The 5,885-nt window shown below is 35.1% G+C and overlaps 1 pseudogene; it reads right to left on the minus strand.

The window, feature by feature from the left end:
* Positions 1-559: 559 nt before the first annotated feature.
* On the minus strand, positions 560-678 carry LOC111732611 (annotated as a pseudogene).
* Positions 679-5,885: the final 5,207 nt, after the last annotated feature.

A 5,885-nucleotide genomic window follows, 5' to 3' on the forward strand; every position in this document is an offset into this window, starting at 1 on the left:
TGTGGAGTGTGTGAACCTTTGAGAGATTTTAGGAAATTCCTTAGCATGAGCCAAGACAGACCGTGGCTTGGGTGGGCCCAAAAGTTGTTTGGGGTGGGATCTCAGGGAATCATTGGGCTAGCCTCAATAATGTTAGGTTGATGGAGACAGATACGGTGCCTGCAGGCTGGGTGGAGGGAGAGATCAACAAAGGAACAATGGTTTCTGCCAGCCCTTCTGTATGGGATAAAACTGCTACTCCAGCCCTCACCCTGAAGCCAGACAATTCAGTCCCTCCCTGTGTGTCCCTGGACCCTTTTAAGCTGCTGTCCCAGCGCTGGAGCTCAGAGCGAGTGAGTCTATCAGTGAGTAAGTTTGTGTGCAGGCCCTTTAAGAGGAAGGTCTGGGACTCCAGCAGTCCTTTGTGTCACTCAGGCATAGTCTCCACTGGTTTTCACGGAGTTACAGGAACTTTTCTCCCCAGCCCTAGAAGCCTGAGCTTGGGAACCAGTGTTGGGCTGGACCCCTCGCTCCTCAGGGGGGACCTCTGTAGCCAAGATATCCCTCTCAATTTTTTTTACGCCTATAGCACCTGGTATTCCTAGGTGGTCTCCTATCCAAGTACTAACCAGGCCCGACCCTGCTTAGCTTCCAAGATCAGATGAGATCAGGCACACTGAGGGTGGCATGGCCATAGACTCCTCTCAATTTTTAACCACCATATATGGGCGTGGAACCAGTCCATTTTACATCTCCAGCCCTCCTACCAGTCTGAATGTGTCTTCTTCTATATATCCTTAATTATAGGACTTCTGTTCAGCTAGACTTCTGGTGATTCTCAGTGATGGTCATTCTGTAGTTTACTTGTAATTTTGAGGTGGTCATGGAATGAGGTGAGCACAGCGTTTTCCTAGTCTGCCATCTTGACCAGAAACCTCAATATTTCTTTATGTTAAACTTTTCCTGTTCAAATCCCTCTGTGGTTTCTCTGTCCTGATTGGACCTGGACTGACATTCCTCATTAACTTTAATGAATACTCCTCCACTTTAACCAACCACTTTTAAGGTCACATATGTACTTTGTCATCACACAAACTTCTCTGCCTCCTAAATCATGAATTCAAACATTACATTTTCTAACTACAACCTAGTATCTTTTTAGCTTGCTACTCCCACTACAACTAGTCAGTCCTTAATCTCATCCGAATCTCTAAAACATTGTTTTCCAAAATGATTATACAAATTTACATTCCCATGAGCAGGGTACAATTTCCTATTGTTTCATATTACTTGATAGTTAAGACTTTAAAATCTTATTATTTCTGTGGGTGTGAAATTTACTTTTCTATGATTACTAATAAGGTTGAGCATTTTTTCATACATTGACTGGCCCCACATATTTCCTTTTCTGTGAAATATTTGCTCATATCTTTTGCCCATGTTTCTGTTGAGTTGTTTATCTTTTTGTTATTGATTTATAAAAGTTTATTATACATTATGAGTACTAAACCAATGTCAGTCATATGTGTGTGAAAATATATTCTTGTACTCTTGTTTTTCATTCTATGGTGTATTTAATGGAACAGAAGTTCTTGATTTTTAAAAATGAGATACTTTATCTCACTCTCATGTAAAATAAATACAGAATTTGGCAGTCCACTGCTAGCATACAGCTTCATAGTTATCAGAGACCCAGAATTCTACTCTCTGCGACTTTGCCATCCTTAGCTTCCCTCCTCATAGTTCAAAATGACCATTTATGTGAACTTGAATTAGGCAATGTTTTTTTTAGATATCTTACCAAGGCCACAAGCAACAAAAGAATAGTAAATTGGTCTTCATCAAAATTAGAAGGAAAAAATAAATGTGCTTCAAAGGACACCATCAAGAAAGTGAAAAGACAACACACAGAATGGGAGAAAATATTTGCAAATCACAAATCTGATTAAGGACTTGTATCCAGAATATATAAATAACTCTTATAACTCAACTATAAAAAAGACAAATAACTAAAAATGGGCAAATTATCTGAATAGACATTTCTCCAAAGAAGGTATACAAATAACTAATAAGCAGAAGAAAAGATGTTCAACATCATTAGCCTTCAGGGAAATGCAAATGAAAATCACAATGAGATTTAACTTTATACCCACTAGAATGGCTATAATCAAAATGTCAGATAATAACTAGTCTTGGTGGGAAGTGGAGAAACTGAAACCTTCATACATTGCTGGTGGAAATGTCAGAGTGCAGCTGCTGTGGAAAGCAGTTTTTCCTCAAAATGTTAAGCATAGTTATCATATGGCCCAGGAATTCCACTCCAAGAGAAATGAAAATATGTGTCCACGTCAGAACTTGTACACAAATATTCATAGTAGCATTATTCACAATAGCCTAAAAGAGAAAACAACCCAAATGTCCATCATCTGATGAATGCACAAATAAAATGTTACAATTGAATATTATTCAGTCATAAAAATTAAGTACTGCTACATGCTACATCATGGATAAACTTTAAAAACATTATGATAAGTGAAAGAAGATGGCCACAAAAAGATTATATATTTTATGATTCCACTTATATGGAATGTTCAGACTAGATAAACCCATAGAAACAGAAAATAGACAGCAGTTGCCTATGACTGGGGTGGGAGTTGAAAGGAGATAAGAGTAACTGCTAATGGGTATGAGAGGTTTCATTTAGAGGGGTGGAAAATTGAAGAAAATGTTCTAAAACTGATTTGTTGACAGTTGTACAACTCTGTGAATATACTAAAAACCATTGAATTGTACACTTTAAATAGGTAAATTAATACTATCTGAATTATTGTTCAATAAAGCTGTTATTTTCTAAAGGGAATTGTACAAAAGACTGCTTGAGCTCTAGCCACCATGTCTGCATTCCAGCCATCAGGAAGTAGGAAGTGAGAATAAAAATGACATTCATCCTCCTCTCTTCCGACTTGCCAATATAGGTGCAGTGGCTACATTTTTTAAAGTAAACTATGTGAATGGGATATAAACCTAAAAGCAACAAACGAACAGGACAAACAAACAGACACTCATGGACATGGACAATAGACTAGTGGTTTCCAGAGGGTAGGGCAGAGGGAGGAGGAGGGAGGTAGACGGGGTAAAGGGGGTCAAATATGTGGTGACAGAAAGAAATCTGACTATGGGAGGGGAACACATAGTGTAAATATATATATATATATGCCTTACTGTTGAATTGTACACCTAAAACTGGACTTCGTTAACCAATGTAACCATAATAAAATAATAGTAATAATAATAAATAAAAATAAAATAAACTATGTGAAAGTAAGTAGCAGACATCACATCACTTCATCCCAAATATTTCAGCATGCCTCTCCTAAAATTAAGGACATTTTCGACATAACCAAAAATTAACAATAATTCACTTATGCCATCTAATTTTCAGTTGATATTAAGATTTTGCTAATTGTTCTTAAAAAACATCTTTTAGAGATTTTTTTTTTCAAAGCACCATTTAATCAAGTTGCCCCTCTTTGTGTCATAGTAACAAATTTGCATCTAGGCAAAAATCTGAGTGACAAAGAGTTCTTCCTCTTTTCTTTTCCTTCTTTTGGGAATCAAAGACCTACACTGCCTGTTGTCTCAATGTCTGGAAAGAGTTGCTTCATATATTTTTTCCAGTTTTCTAGTTGTTTATATTGGGAAGGCCAGTCCATATCACACAATCCTTCATGGATAGAAGCAGAAGTTAGCTTAGTCTACTTTTAATTATGTCTTCTACATCATGCGACAAATGAGAACTAATACAGTTCATTGTTGTTAATTTATAAAGGCTCTTGGGGTACTCAGGATAGTAACATTGTGATAATAACATTAATATATATATTTGAATTTTTTCTTAGCTAGTATGTCTTTTAAATTTTATTTAACAATTATATACAGAAATTTTAAATTTTGTATGTAAATAAATATACCAATCTTTCCCTTTATGATGTACATCTTTTATATCATGCTTAAAATTCTTCCTCAAGGTCACTTTACAAATTTATCCTACTGAAATAACAAGTTTGAAAGACACATGTCAATGATAATAAAATCACAATTTATCTTTGAAGAAGATGAAAAGACAAGTCACAGACAGGGAAAAATATTGCAAACTACATATCTGATAAAGGCCTACTACCTAGAACACATTTTAAAACTCAAAACTCAACATTAAAAAAAGAAACAAAACAACCTAATAGAAAATGGGCAAAAGATACAAACAGATATTTCATGAAATAGGCTATGTGATTGGCAAATAAACACATGAAAAGGTGCTAGATATCATTAGCCACTAGGAAAAAGCAAATTAAAATCACAGTGAAATATCACTACACACATATCAGAAGAGCTAAAATAAAAAATAGTGATAACATCAAATGCTGCTGAGGATGCAGAGAAACTAAATCACTTTCACATTGCTAGTGGGAATGTAAAATGTTACAGCTACTCTGGAAAGTAGTTTGCAGCTTCTTTAAAGGCTAAACATATACTTGTCATACAACCCAGAAATTACACTTAGGCATTTATCCCCGGAAAAAAAATTAAAATACAAAACCTATACACGAATGTTTATAACAGCTTTATTTGTAGCAGCCCCAAACTGGAAACAACCCAAAGTTGTTCATTCTAGCTCCCCAGCCCTGACCTCTCCTTTAAACTCCAGACATATATTCAACTGGTTACTTGCTACCTCTACTTGACTATGGCACATATCTGTGAATATACTAAAAAACATAAACTGTATACTTTAAATGGGTTAATTGTAGTGTGTGTAAATTATATATTAATAAAGCTGTTGTATATTTTAAAAAGAAGAGATGAATTCAAAACATATCCCCCACCAAGGAACCAAGACTATTTTTTAAAATAAAAATAAAGATTTTACCTACAAGATCCCAAGACAGACTGTAAGTTTACAACAATTAAATAAGTATGGTGTTGGCTCAGGATTAAGTGAACAAATATGTAGGAAAAAAATAGAGAAACCAGAAACTAAGTTATGCATATATGGGAATTTGGTATATTATAGAAAAAAGCATTTTTTTTAATTTTATTTTATTATTAGTTTCAAGTATATAGTACATTGGTTAAACTAGAACATAGTATTTTAAATTAATAGAGAAAGCTTAATTCCTCAATAAATGATATTGAGACAACTGGCCATTCATTTGGAAAAGAGGTCGATCATCAACTCATACCACAAACAAAATAAACTATATATATATATATATATATATATATATATATATATATATATATATATTCATACAAAAACATATTAGAAGAAAATGTAAGAGGATATGTTTTTGGCCTTGGGGTAAGGAATAGCTCCCTAAAAAGGACCCCTCACCCTCAAATAAAAAACAACAACAACCATAAACATATGCTTCCCTACTGCATCTCAGAATTAAGCAGACTGACTGTAGTAGCCATTGGCATTCGCCACTTTTCTGACAGTGCACTCCTCTTCCAGTTCCTGGCAGTACTGCAGCTAACTGCTTACAACTGCAAACTTCTCCTTAGAATTGCTCTTAGATCTTGGGGACTACTTTATTCTAATAGTTTTGTTTTTTTGTGGATTTTTTTTCCCTGTGGTAACAAATTGGTACAATTTTAGTGGCTTCAAACAGCTCAAAGTTGCAATTTTACAGTTCTGGAGGTCAGAAGTCAAACAGGTCTCACTGGGCTAAAATCAAGGTGTCATTAGAGCTGTGATCCTTTCTAAAGACACTAAGAGAGAATCCACTTCCTTCCTTTTCCAGTTTTTAGAGGCCACCTGCTACTATGGTCTAAAAATTTGTATCCTCTCTACCCAAATACATATTTTGAAATCTTAACCCCCAAAGATGTTGTCATTAGCAGGT

Source organism: Pteropus vampyrus, unplaced genomic scaffold (genome assembly GCF_000151845.1).
Source record: "Pteropus vampyrus isolate Shadow unplaced genomic scaffold, Pvam_2.0 Scaffold472, whole genome shotgun sequence".
NCBI lineage: Eukaryota > Metazoa > Chordata > Mammalia > Chiroptera > Pteropodidae > Pteropus > Pteropus vampyrus.